Raw genomic sequence first — 15,483 nt, forward strand, 5'->3', positions numbered from 1 at the left:
AGCAGTGTTGAACTTGCTTCATCAAGAGTGGATGAATCACCACAAAAGCGAGTGTGTAATATGACAAAAATTCAGAAGAGAAAGATGGCGCAAACGACAAAAAATGTAGGTGGCTCCCGTCATGCCCTGGAACACCACCAACATGTTCACGAACAGGACTTGTGGGGAACGTCAGCATACCTCTGCAATAGACGTACATTTATAATGGATACATATGACACAAAACTCACTAACTGCATTGGTTATTGGTGCAAAATCTACGAGCAATTTAGCAAAGTTAACGTAAATTTGATGTTTAAAACTGCCCCCTTTGGTATTGACCTCAATGTCAAATGTATCAATGATCTGCCCAAATGGCTGGGGTCTAAATCCACCAAATATTTGCAGTAGCAGATGTAAAGTTTTTTAAGATTTGCTGAATGCAAAATTCTAATTGGCAGCGTTACAAGGCCAGCTAAAAATGTTACTGCAGTTTATTTACTGTGTCACGTGCCATTCAGGCCTTCGGCCACACTTGTGCTATAAATGCAGTTTTAAGCAACACGAAGTAGAATTTAAAGTTGAGCTGCAGCACAAAGAGAGGTAAAATCTCCAATACAAATATCGACGCACAGGTGCCCACGTAATAACCGCATGAGTGTAATATTGTAGAAATTACAAGCTGAGTGGGAAATCATACGAGTTATCGTATGCCCGCTTTTGCTAGGATGCCTTTCATAGCCTGGTCGCGCTACTGTGCAAGTATTTAGATGATCTGGCTTTGCATTGAAAACTGAGGGGGTTTCCCACAGTTCGTGTTCCTTTACATCCACTTTAAAACAATTTTCCGGAAGATGGGGTATGCAAGGAAGTGCAAAATCAAACAGCAATGCACTTTTAGAAATTAACTCCTTCCTTACGGAAACCAGTCATTTGTGACAAGCGTCCACCCGACTACGTATTCCAGAAATATGGACTTTATTTTTTACCAATCAAATAATGGAGGAGACTCGCGTTCTGTAAAGTGTTTGGGAAGGGCTGCCTTTCATCATTTGGCATTCCGAGGTTTGTGCCTTGATCTGCACGCTAAGGGCAGCACTTCCCGCAATGCAAAACCAGTACTTTTTCAAGCGCTTATTGAAATAGTTTGGGAATGCTTAACTTTTTTTCTAAATATTCTAGGACTGGAAGAGTTAGAATAGTAAATTTACTTCTTGACGTCCCCAAACCTTGTACTGCCTCCAGGGACACAGTTCAAGGCAAGAAACTCAATCAAAACTGGAATGGGGGATGCAAAGGACGAGGACGGCGCAGTGAAGTTTCCGCCTTATTTTGCTACGAGGGAATTAGTTTCTCTGTACTCCGACCTCGGCTCATACTCAATTCGTAAGGCGTAAATCGCACACTTTAGCTCTGTACACTGAACGAAATTATTAATTCCTGACATCTCACGCAGGGAGAATTTCAAAACGAGTACGATTCAGGCGAAAGTAGATTAATTGAATACAAGGGCATGCAGATCAGGATCAAAGGTCCTTCTATTCATTCACTCGTTAAGGAGGAGCACAGACTTTCGACGCAAGGCCCCAACAAACTGCTATTCCCTCAAAAATAATCGGCTGAACTTTGAAATACAGGCTAAATCATCTGGCGGCAGAAAGGATTTTTTTTCCCGGTAGATGCCATTTATGGGTTCGAAAAGTAAAATGTAACGCGACCCGCCTGCTACTTACACAGCGCTATCGATAAATCCGGCTCATAGACCGTCGTCGGTTATCGATCTTAGATTGACGACACACTTTGCCATAAATTCACTACTTCCGGGTCACATGGCAGCCAATCACCTAGTTGAACGTTTCATGTCGTCGCAGGAGAATGGAAGGATTCGTACAATGCAATGTGACCAGCGATTGGACAATTGATAACACCTCAGCCAATCCTGCACCGCTGCACAAAACTCCGATTTGCCCTTTGGCTGTGGCCGGAAGTTAAAACTTCAAGCCCCTGAGACGATAGTATTTATTTAATGCGATTTTTTAAAGCACGACCTTTACCCGAAGGTGTCAGAGCGCTTTACTTAAGAACCAGTTGCAAAACATAAGGACTACATGCGTTACATACAAGTTAACAAGCATTAACAAGAAACAAAGGCACAAAAGGGGGGCAGAGGCTTACCTAAAAGCCTCGGTAGCTGCTCAGAAAACACAGCGACCTGTAGGGATTCGGGGGCGTGCTCTCCCCTTCCCATTGGCTGGAAGGTAAAATTCCAGCCAATGGGAAGAGGAGAGGGCGTGACTTAAAAAAAGACACGGAAACGCCCCCGAATCGCGTTTTCACGGGGAGAAAGTGATTGACGCAGATGTCTTCCAATGGCTAGCCTCCATTTATGGAGCTAGCCAATGAAAGACAAGGCGGGACCAAGCCCCACGCTGTAAGAACATGAGATTTCTCCTGGGCGGAGCTAGGAGCTCCGGCCCAGGCGAAACCTAAAAAGGAAAGGGATGGGACAGGGAGCCACAGATCAGGGCAGGGGGGAGAAGCAGGAATGGAGAACCAAGGGACATGGATTTGAAGGAGAACAAGCGGATGGAGGAGCGAACAAGGAAAGACGTGCAATCCTAGGAAGTGCTAAACACAAATAAAAACAAGCATTTGCAATGCAATAGGTCTCGCATTAGGAAAGTTTGAGCTATTGGTATTGTAAATGACAATTTTTTTATTTATGTGTTGGTTTTGAAAATAGCAAAATTAATAGCTTTGTCATTTACAATGCCAATAGTTATATCTTTCGCAAATGTGACACCTGTAGCATTTGTAATGCAATATGTGTTGTATTTACATGACTTAGATGTATTGATATTACAAATAACCATGGCTTTTCATTTTTTTAAATAATTAATACGTAAATAAAAGTTATTGTAATGTATAATGGCAATAGCTTAAACTTTTGTAAATAACTTTTGTGAAGATTATGTTCAGTCTATTTTATTGTGTCGAAAATCCAAGAGCAGAAGTGAAATATTAACATATTTTTGTGACATTTGTAATAAAGCTTGAAACATTGATAGAACATATTTGAACCAATTGTTGTTGAATGGTTGCACAGATTGATGCAGTGGTGGTGACGAGTGATGTTATGGCGGCGACGAGTGATGCTGTGGCGTTCAGGGAGGCTGTGGTAGCGTATAGTGATGTTGTGGTGCCCCTGAGTGATGCTGTGGTGGTGCTGAGTGATGATGTGGTGATGCGATAGATAGAGTGCGATAGATAGAGTGAGGGCGATAGATAGATAGAGGGAGGGCGATAGATAGATAGAGTGAGGGAGATAGATAGATAGATAGGAGTCAGGGCGATAGATAGATAGATAGATAGAATGATAGATAGATAGATAGATAGATAGATAGATAGATAGATAGATAGATAGATAGATAGATAGATAGATAGATAGATAGATAGATAGATAGATAGATAGATAGATAGGAGTGAGGGCGATAGATAGGTAGATAGAGTGAGGGCGAACGATAGATAGATGGATAGAGTGATGGCGATAGATAGAGTGAGTGTGATAGACAGATAGAGGGAGGGCGATAGATAGAGTGAGGATGATAGATAGATAGAGGGAGGGCGATAGATAGAGTGAGGGGTGATAGATAGATAGAGTGAGTGAGGGCGATAGATAGATAGATAGAGTGAGGGGGATAGATAGATAGATAGAGTGAGGGTGATCGATAGATAGATGGATAGAGTGATATCAATAGAGTGAGTGAGATAGACAGATAGAGTGAGGGGCGATAGATAGATAGAGTGAGGGTGATCGATAGATAGATGGATAGAGTGATGGCGATAAAGTGAGTGCAATAGACAGATAGAGTGAGGGGCGATAGATAGATAGAGTGAGGGGGATAGATAGATAGATAGAGTGAGGGTAATCGATAGATAGATGGATAGAGTGATATCGATAAAGTGAGTGAGATAGACAGATAGAGTGAGGGGCGATAGATAGATAGAGTGAGGGCAATAGATAGATAGAGTGAGAGAGAGAGAGAGAGAGAGAGATAGATAGATAGATAGATAGATAGATAGATAGATAGATAGATAGATAGATAGATAGATAGATAGATAGATAGATAGATAGATAGATAGATAGATAGATAGATAGATAGATAGATAGATAGACAGATAGATAGAGTGAGGGCGGTAGATAGATAGATAGATAGATAGATAGTGTAATTATGTGGCGTGTAATTATGTGGCACTGAGTGGTATTTTGAGTGTATGTTGCGTTGAGCGCAGTGTAAATATGTAGCATCTAATTATGTCGCACTGAGTGGTATTTGGAGTGTATGTTGCATTGAGTGCAGTATAAATATGTGGCATGTAATTATGTGGCACTGAGTATGAATTCTCACAAATATGTATCACAACTGAAGCCTGGAGGCAAACTGTGATGACCGGTAGGCTGGGAGCATTCCTGAAAGGTCAGTGTCACTGAAAAGCAAGTACTCTGGGGCAGAGTCAGTCATATGCAGACACCCTCTGTCTAGGGCAGATGGCGGGGTGGGGTGAGTCACGCTGGGGGGGCCCTCTGACAGGGCACAAGGGCTGGCGCAAGTATTGGCAGGCAGACGGCTGACACAGACTTACAGATAATTGATTACAGCAAGGATTCAAACTTGAAAAGAACATAATAGATGCAGGAAGAGTTAACAGTGCAACTGTAGGCTGTGAGTTATGAACTGAATTTGATGGCACTTCGAAAGAGGCAAAGTACATGTGGCAACATTAAATATTTTAAATGAATAATTCAGTGAAAAGAACTTGCAATATGTACTAAAATCCCACAGTTTGAGAAGTCAATGCTAAACTGTGCACACTATGATGCTGCTTGTGTGGGATTGCACACAAACACAGAATATAGCGGGCTTAAAAATTACCTCCTGGATTGAATGTGAGGTTTGGAGTTCCGGGCATTCTGAGGATAAATGTTGCCCTAAAAGTGCCCAGTCTCACTGGCCTTGCAGTGGTAGCCTCTTGAAGGAGGTGGAGTGGAGCAACTCTGTCTGATGGGAACAACGGAGGAAGGCCCTCTGTCCCAAGCAGAGAACACAAAGAGTTCACTGCAGTGACTGCCTGACCGGAATGACTCTAGTGGGTGTGCAACATCTAGCTGAGGCAAACGCGGAAAGCGGCACATGCACCAGAATGAAGCGATAATAGACCGAGGAAAGAGGCAGTTCCTGAAGGGCACGTGGGTCAGGGATAAGTTCAGCATATGCGTCAAAGACCCAGGCGGCATAAAAAAAGGGTATGTATGGCCACAGAGGGCATAATACTCTGTGTGAAGATGGCAGTATTCGAAGGGGCGAGGGGGAGGGGGAGAGAAATGTATTGTGTCCTTGTCACCAAAGTTATCCTGTTACTTGAAAGGCTACAAGGCCAAGTAATTAATCAAGATTCATTAGTGTGAAAATTTGAGAAATAATAAGTATGGCGCCTCATCAGGAAATGCCTTTGGGGAACCGACATACTGACAATTAGAAACTTCATGAGGTTCTTTGGGCACAACCAAGGGAGGACAGGGAGAGGGGGAAACAAAGAGGGATAGGATTTAACAGTAACAAGGAAGAAAATGAAGATCACTACAGAAGGAAGGACGGGAGTGTAGAAAAAGGGAGGAAAGTGAGTGATGAATGAAGTGGAGATGGGGAGGGACAGACTGCAGTGTTGTATTGGAATTAAAGGATAGAAGAAGGGGAAAGACCAGCGGTGATGGTGGGGAGAGGTGTGGGGCGGGGGCAGCAAGACAGAGACATGCTGGGTGGGTGGAGAAAGGGAGCAAGTGAAAGCACGAGTCCAGTGGTGACGATATGGAGGGGTGTGGGGCTGGGGGGGCGGAACAGATTCCTTTGAAGTCTGATGCCGAGGCTCAGACAAATTGAGGTGTGGGAAAAAAAGTCCCTATCGGATATTGACCATCCGTATATAAACCTCACTCGAAACGCTGCTGTCTAGCAGGGACAAGGGTCATATTATCCAACGTCACAGTAACCACTGTTTTGCCTTCCAGCCCAGGGTTGCTGGGCCGGCCCTGGAATCGAACCCGTGCCCAGCTTGGAACGCAGGCCTCCATGAATAATTACCTTTGTGGGGGATTTTCAAGATGGTGGTCGGCTGAACCTCTTTCACTGAAAAGAATTTACCCTTCAAATGCCCGTTCAGAAGTATATGGCTTATAAAATACCATACAGATGGCTAATTTGACATTTCAGCAGCAGTGGTCAAAATCCACTGTATTCTAGTCATAGTAGTAAACAAAAAGCGTTGTGGGTGAGAGGAAGCATTCATAAGAAACTAGAGGAGCACACTAGGCAAACACGGTCAGTAGATCCAAGGTGAGTAGAGGGATCTACTTGGCAGTAACAGTCACAGAGGGGAAAGCATGACAATTGGGCTCAGAGACACAGCGGGGGCTAAGATGGGTAAATGGAGAATTCGGTGATATAGATCAGTATGTTATGCACATGCTGCAGAGAGCTTGTGACGTCAGCAGGTTATATGTCTGAAACCCAGTGCAGCCACCAGATGTTCAATAATGAGATTGATAAAGGAATTATCGAATTGGGTGGGAATAGCACTGTGTATTAATCCGAAAAAGGCCACTAAACGCGGCAATGATCAACGGAACTGGAGTCTATACAAACGGGGCATGTAGAAAACATGACCAGAAGAATGCAGCCTGAAAAGACCATGGGATTCACAGGGTCGCAGAGAGGAGGGAGCAAACAGTAATGGATTTGAGGCGAGTGAAGGTGTTCAGGACGCCTCAATGACAGCGGTAGATAGGGCTGGTGTGACAGATGAGAGCACCAGGGGTTGATTACTGCCTAAAATGGGCGCACATGAGATTCTGCTCATTAACAAAAACCCAGCGGGAGGGATGGATTTGTGTCGACAGAAGAGGCAGCGGCGCATCAGTGGCAACCTGCTGCGCATACAGAGGGAGGGAGGGTGCACGCAGAAAAATCATTGGTCGGATATCAGAGTGGAAAAGGCGAGGGGGAAATGAGGGCGGAGCAGCGGGAGATGAGTGGAAGAGAAGCTGAGTGTAGCCTGGACAGTGAGAGGCAGCGTAGAGGTGAGGCAAATTTAGAGGTTGGGAGGAAAGGGGGGCTTGAAGAGGCACGGGCAGGGAGACAGTGAGATGAAACAAGAAGCAGGCGTAAAGAAAGAGCAAAAGATGGGAATGAGAGCGCAGAGATGAGGAAACAGCCCAGATATGAACAAGCTCTCGGCATTGCTGTGGTGGGGGCGGGGGAGCACATTCCTTTGAAGTCTGATGCGGGGGGAGGGGGAGCGGATCCCTTTGAAGTCTGATGCCGAAGCTTGTGGTGTGCTTTGTGCACACACCTGGCTCACATGAACTGTACGCGATCCGCAGTTAGGTAGACTTTTCTGACCGCTTACTAGAATCTCGACAAACAAGCATACATTCAGGAATATGAGTACTGGCAAAACACATGTAAACATGAAGCAAATGCACCTAACCAATTTTACAATCATTAAATACAAATCTATGTTTCCAAAGTCATATCGAGCACAACTGTGATTTGAGTGAGTGTGATTACATAGATTCTCAGGTAGGAGAAGGCTGAATTGATTTCCTTGCATTGTCTCACCTGGAGGGACTTTATTGGTTGAATCCCTATAAACGCCCTACATTTCAAAACGTACATCTACTCGGAAATAATGAGCAATTAGAAATTGGGCATGTGGACATGTAATGGAACATATTGCTTTCCTATCAGTGATGCTCATGGACGACAGTACGTGTAATAGGATATGAAACAGCCAACTTAAATCTGAAAGGTAGGATCAGCAGGCCTACTTAATCACAAGTGCGATCTTACTTAAAAGGGTATTTGATTGATTTAACTGAATTTCTAGAAAAACATTTTAGTTCTACTCATGTTGACCATCTGGAAATCGCAGATGGACCAAGGCATTCTAAAGCAAGCAGCAATTTCAGAAAACTTTTATTTGAGGGCAAAGCTTGAACATAACGTTTACATAGGGCCACTCCAAAGCATGTTCTATGTCACACATTCTTCAACTCCAAAAGTAAATAGGTTGTGGGAAAGACAGGCACGAGTAACAAAGCTGGTGTGCTTTTGTCAAGAGTACTAACATGACCAGTTTGAGAATCAAAAGCAATCAAATGTTCAAACCTGCCCCTCTTCTTTCCTCCGCTCTCTCTAGCTCTGTTTTTACACCCATCCCATCCCTGATATATCTCTTTCTATCTGACGTCCCAACTGTGTTTGCTGAAGTTATTGCCGGGGAGCTGCAAAAAGTGAAGACCGCTTGGGGAATTTCCAGATGGGATAAATGGCAAATTCGGCCCAGAGAATGACTGAAATGTCTGCTTGCACCAGAAAAAGTTACTGACAGTCCAACAATAAAAAAACAAATACAAAGAACACCGTGCGGTCTTACAAAGATTACACACTTACTATTAAGCTATCAAATATTTTATCTGAATAGTTATATGTATATTTACATAAAATCACAAGAACATGTTCTTGTTTATTTTTGCTTTGCCAAATAGCTCTATTTAATATCCCCCCCACCCCCCGAACCCAGTTGCATTACTTCTCACCGAAATAAACATACCTTATTCTGTAACGACCAAAAACATGTCAGAACAAATTGAAATTAATCTAACCTACCCAGTGCACATGTTCGTCCAGGAATATTTCCTACCTGGCTGAAAGAATTGATTGTCCCAGGAAGAACACATTTCAGTATTTGATACAAGAGTTTTGATCAAGTAATCACCAGGATTTAAAATCATTACCCGCCAAGACATTCAATGTGGCTTAAGTTGTGCTCGGCCTGTCTTGTAAGAATTCAATGCAAGCTTAATCAGGAGAAATCACTCCTCTGTGTAAATCTGATGCAAACCATTCCCTGGCATTCACGCATCAATCAAATCGAATGTGCCTATGAACCATCAAACACCAGCTTCTCCAAAACAGCCTTATTGTAGAGTTTATAATATGGTATGTTGTTCCTATGCCAGAACGTTTTCATTTTCTTTAATTTAGAACTGTACTCACGGCAAGGAGGCACTTAATTGAGGAAAAGGGGCTTGGGTATTGCATCTGGTCCCACTCTGTGGAGTAAACATTGCCGAACCAGGATTTAGAATAGTTTACGACTTGTAAATAAATGCAGGAGATGCAGAAGTGCTAACGGACACACACAAAAAAATACTTTTTTTCTTGCAGCAAAGCACATGTTTTATATAGATAAGAATCAGGATCCAGGGATGCCATGGATCAAAGTCCACACACTTGAGGAACTAGCAAAAATGAACTTTGTCAATCCATCAATAATGGATACAAGCTGTCTTGTCTCAGGCGGTGACGGTCATTTAGTAATTCGTTGACGTGGGGCTGTGCCAAATATTAGCATATTGCAGGGCCACCAATTCTGTGGTTCTACCATTTTATGTAGAGGTGAGGAAACTGCATGGCTTCTGATGGAGAAGCCTCAGCTGGCTCCCCTGTTGGCAGCTTTTAAAAGGTAACCCATCGATCAGCACTGTAAAATACATGATCTCTGTTCTCTTCTTTTTTGTGCGAGTTTGAACCTGCCCGCCATTGAGCTTTTGCCAAAAGTGATCCCACCGTGTCAGTCGACAGATCACTTTTACTGAAAATGTTCTCCCGCAGTAGCATGGCACTGAAAACATGGCGGTCGCTTTGCCACTGGGAGAGCAGATTTGTAGGCTGGCCACCCAGGGAAACCTTTTGACAGGGGGTTAATGACCCACTGACAAATTGTGCTGCAATGACACACTCTTAAACACAGCACTTTACTGAGCAGCTTTCCAGCACACCTCAGACCATTTAAGGGCATTGGCTTGATGATGTAGGTATGAAATACACTACAACTAATGAGAAACTACTGATGCAAAAACACAATCCCCAGGCAACAACCCAGAAACATAACGCTCACCTACAGCTACAGTGGGAAAAAAACCTCCTTACACATGCTACAATGTAGGGACTTTCATACACACACTCCCTAGTGTGGGCATGCACCTATTGCAGCCAAGTATCTAATTAGTAATTGAATTGCATGTCACAGACCATAGGACTGGAGGATATGATAGCTATGAGGTCACTGAGAGTGTGGTTCTAGTTAAACGTATGTGCATTGCAGCTATCAAAAAACATGGGCATATACTGACACAGCACTTCAGACACAGGTCAGGAGGTGCACAGGTCTATACAAAATATTCCTTATCTGACAAAATCCATAATTTAAACACAAAAACAACAGGTAATGAGCATACTCTAAACAAGGGCAGTATAGGCTCTTCATTTTAGACACAAATTGTTGTGTAAAGACACCTGCAGTTGCTTATATGGCTAGATCCACAATAGATACAGTTATCTGTTTGCCCATGCCCACACCATCAACAAAACTGCTGGAAAATGCCACTGTAGGCAGCTTCCACAGAACTGCAGGTCATCAACAACAATTTCTGCACTTCATACACGAAAGTCTCCAGAAGATGGAAAGTGCCAAGCAGCAACTTCCGCATTTCATCATTTACAAACTGAAAACCTCGCCATCCCCACTGTTGTTTGGACAAAGAAGTATCCTGTGGCCAAAAAGAGAAGGGCACCCATTTCCTCAATCTCGGATGATTGCCATATAATGCAGTATTGTATACAAGGAAGTTAATAAAATGTATTGCAATTGAAAAGTAACATTGACATGGAGAACACATACTGTCCGCTCAAGCTGCATTAAAACCTCAAGACCGAAATCGCATCTATTTTGTACCTGTCAGTCACATCCAGCACACGCACACATGCATTAAACCATTAGCAGTTCATGCAGAACACCTCCTCTGCCACTCACAAAAGCCCAGATCGGACAAATATAATCCTTCCAGTGATTCATGAGTCACAAGGAATGTATGTCAGTACAACGCGATCTTTTAGATCGCGGTACTTGACAACGCTGCCATTACAATGCAACTCGTTACAACGACTTGCGTTGGAGGGTGCGGATTGTAGAATATTATAATTTTGTTTATTCCAACACCAGTCCACGTAACAGTAGGGAAGGTGTTGGAATATAAAATTACAATATTCCTTAACCAACAGCGCCATCCAGCGCAAGTCGTAGTAACGACTTGCGTTGTAATGGCAGCGTTGTTAAGGTAGTGCGGTGTAAACACCGCGTTGTAAACGATGTTCCCCTTCACAAGTGCAGGAGAACATCCCCAAAATATGCTGACAGACACAAATTTGCTAAGAGACTAAAGACCTGATTACGGCGGGGTGGTGGTGCGGGCACGGCCGCACCGGTGGTCCAACCGCCCTATTACTAGTTGGGCGGTCAGACCACCATGGAAATGCTGCTCCCACCAGAAATCCATGATCCCTGTTGGTCTTGCAGCAATCTGAGGACCGCAATATGCTGGTGGTGCTGCTGCTGCACCGACAAGCATATTACGAGTTTTCTCACCACAACAGTTTTCATGGCGGTGAGCCCGCCATGAAAACTGTGGTGTGAGGAAACTAAGTGCCTCAGGGCCATGGGGATGCATGAAGAGGGGCACATGATGTGCCTCCCTGTCTGCATGCATGCCCAGTTCCTGCACGGCATGGATTTAACAGTCCATGCCATGCAGGAACTTGCTTTGTCGTTCCCATTGTGGTGCCTTTCCGAGGCTCACCACCTAGGACCGCCAAAGCACTGTTCACCAGGCCAGAAGAAAACTCCTAATCTGGTGGGTGGTGTCAGTGTGGCTATGTCGGTGTGACTGCGTGGCGCTGGTGGGGTGGCCCGCTGTGACAACGCCATAGTCATAATCAGGCCCTAAGACCACAGCACCAAACCAAGCTCACACAAAAACAGATGCTGCTATCATTTTTTGAGTTAAACAAACATTTTTTTTTACTTTTCTCTTATACTTTACTATTGTGGGAGATCACAGTAGGGGTTGAGATCTCTCTATAGTAAAGTATAGGAAAAATCTAAAAAGTTTATTACATTTTATAATAAATTGTACAAATATTGTTACACTAAATATTAATGTAAGGTAATTTTATATGTTTTTTTAAATGTTGAAAAAAATGAAAAAAATACTCACAACACTATCCCAATTTTGAATTAAATCTGTAATTAATTTCAATATGCTAAATTAAAAATATATATTTTTATGAAGTTTAAATTAAAAAAATTAATTCCTAGCTCAAGTAAAAAAGGGTTTTCACCATGCATTAATGATTATTAAATGTAATGTACAGAAATAACCAAAAAGTTTTTAATTATATGTTAGTAAAAATTAATGCTACATTCATGTGTTAAAGATTGCAGGGATTTGTTAGCATGAGCTGAAAGCCATTTTGTATTTGGCAGCCATTTTAGGTAGCCATGTGCTCGCCATGTGCTGTTTCCCTCTTCAGAGCCTTGCACATGATCAGAAGGGCCTAGCTAGTAGAATGCACTTGCTCCTCTTGTATAACTGTCAGGCTATTTTTACTGATGTATGGAGAAGTAACTCTCCTCCCACTTTGTTGAGCAAGCAGATCTTGCATGCCCATATTAGGCATTTTGCATGCTTACATGTGCCAGGACCACCCTTTGCTCTTATGCTGACTATGTAACTCTAACCATATATAAGGCCCCTGTTTTCTGTACTCCTTAGACTGCCTCATACAGTTGCTAAGGGTTCTGTGTGACGTAGTCTCCCTCATCTGAGGTTAATAAATATGTATTTTATATTTAAGCTTCTTTGCCAATTTCTTCTATGTTGGTTTAAAAGGACCAAGGTGTATCAGTGAGACCCCTGAGAAGGTTTCTATGTTCTCCACATGTATACATTTTAAAAAAGTTGTTAAAATATTTTCGAGTTAAATAGTGCATATTTTACTTTATATTCTTTTTAACATTGAATTACATGTATTTATAATTTAAATGTAAATTTTAAACTATTTTCAATAAGGTTTTCCAATTTAACATTATTTCCTATAGGGTTTTATTTTAAGTCCCTACCTACATTATTTTCTAAGGGAGAGTGTTGCAGCACCAGTGGTTGATCATGTGTTGTGCTGACCTTACTCCAGCTCTGAGCTGGAGTAATTTACTACTGTATTAGGTCCTTTTTTGGCTGAAGTGAGTTTAGAAGCGCCTGTTTGAGAATAGCAATACGTTTATTCGTTTGTTCATGGGTGCAAATGCCTTCCTAAACCCTCCCTAAATCCATCCTTACTTTTCCCTAAAGCACTCCCATTTAGTATTAAGTAAATCCCAACTTCCAGCCTCTCCGCCTGCCCTCCCACATTTACTTCTACGTAGTAAACTTACATGTGTGAGGATCTCCCCACAGAAAAGATAGCAGAGGTGGAGTTGGACATTTACATTCACAGGATTGTGAATAACATTTTGCAATACTTTGGAAGTACTATTGTTGTACAACTAAATTTACTACAAACTGTTTGTGAGAAGGCCCCTTTAAACAGAAGGAGTGGGAGTGGAGATTCTTTTAGGACCCTGATCTTACCTTAGGTTAAATTAAAATTGTCTAGTATTACACAGTGTATTTGGCCTGATATAAACAGCTCAATTCACCCAATTGTCACTCTAAAATGGAGACCTCAGTCCACAAAAGGTTCCAAGAGTCCAAAGCCCAAGGTATTGAAGGCCACTGCCGCCTGCAGCACAAGCCGCAATAGAAAATGTACACATTAAAAATATCCCTGCACCCTGGGGCAGGCACTGCATGGGATGTTAAGGGCCCACAGCAGAAAGTCAGGGGTGAGGGGGGCCTGCTAAAGGCCGCCAAAGTCACTTTCCACCTGTCTCTTCATGACGGGCGAACCGCCATGAAAGGGAAGGTGGAAAGGAACATTGTAATCCCTATGGCAGTGCCTGAGAAGGCACCGCCCCTATTGTAGGGATTGCTGACCCTCCGATAGAACGATGGGCTCCTTGAGCCCGTCAGAAAGCGTCAGACTATCCCTTCGCCTGCTGCCTCTGACTGCGCGCATTGTAATGCGTCGGTCGGACCGCAGCAGCAGATGGCGCTAGACCGCATCCGATGAGCTATCGGAGGCAGTACCACAGCCATCAGAATGACCCCCTTAGCATTGAAATCAAGGCAGCTGGGAGTCTTTACTTCTGATGCAGAATTCTACATCAATCCGCAAAGTAATGAAGGCTATCAACTTATAAGTGTCTACAAGGAATCATCCCACCTCTCTAAACAGGCCACTGGGAATAGTTTACAAGAGCTTTGCTCATGGCACAATGATACCATTGCATTATTGGGTACACCAGGGAACAAAGAAGCATGTTACCCAGATGAAAAAGTTTTAAATTCAAGTGACTACATGCTTCCTAGATCTGAGGATGAGTGACTCCATAAAGCCAGTCTTTAAGATGTTACATTGAGATCCTTCCTGTATCATTTTTGAACTGCTCTGCACTATCAACAAGATTTAAGTTGAGACAGAGGCTGGGAATTTGGCAACCCAGGCTGTGAAAATCTTTAAATAAAATCTAAGGGTATAGACCACTAAGATGCACTTCAGGGGAGTGTGGGTGCTTGAAAACATCACTTTTTGACTCCTTTTCTACTGAACAGGGCTGGTATGAAGAATATCCGACGATATCTGCTATCAACAGGTGGACATTAACTCACACATGCATCACCAAAGACAGACTCCAATACACTTACATTGCTCTACAACAGTTAAGAGGTAAACTAGTGCTCCACAAAATCTTCCAATTAATAATATTTAATGAAGAAGCCCACCTTAGTGAATGTTCCAAAGCTGTGCTCTGTTTTACTCCTTTACTGAATGACAGCAAGACACCTCTTGTAATGCCAACCAGCATGATAGAAAAAGCAAGTTTTGAGTTTTGGCTTGTTTCCTACTGAATGAAATGAATCTTAATGAGATAAAAACCCACAGTAATGTACACCATGTCTTGAGTCACTTGATACTCCAAACAGTGATTCACATTTAAGAGCAACTAAGCACACACATCTTACTAATACGAATACAGTGATCTGTTGTACTGAGATCACATTAAGGTCCTCATCTAGGGTCACCTCTTAATTCCAATAGGATCGGTAACAGAAGTTACTGGCACCATCTGAAGTATGAGATCTGCAGAAACACAATAGATCTCTTAACATTCACCCAGATATTTCAGCAGCTAAAAGCAGCCGAACTTTCAGGGGTAAGTCTGGAAAAAATAGAGCAATTACCGGGAGATTCGGACACGGAATTACTGATTCCCCATTAATTCCTCATAATTTTGTGGACCCTCAGAGTCAAACTTGTAAAAGGCCAGATTACCCCCACCCCCTAAGGTTTCTGGTACCCCCCTATCAATAACTTAGTGGTAGGGAAAGTCCAGTTTACTTAGAAAGCCACTTACTTTGAGGAGATAATGTTACTTTCAATCATC

The sequence above is a fragment of the Lissotriton helveticus genome, chromosome 12 (genome assembly GCF_964261635.1).
Source record: "Lissotriton helveticus chromosome 12, aLisHel1.1, whole genome shotgun sequence".
NCBI classification, from domain to species: Eukaryota; Metazoa; Chordata; class Amphibia; order Caudata; family Salamandridae; genus Lissotriton; species Lissotriton helveticus.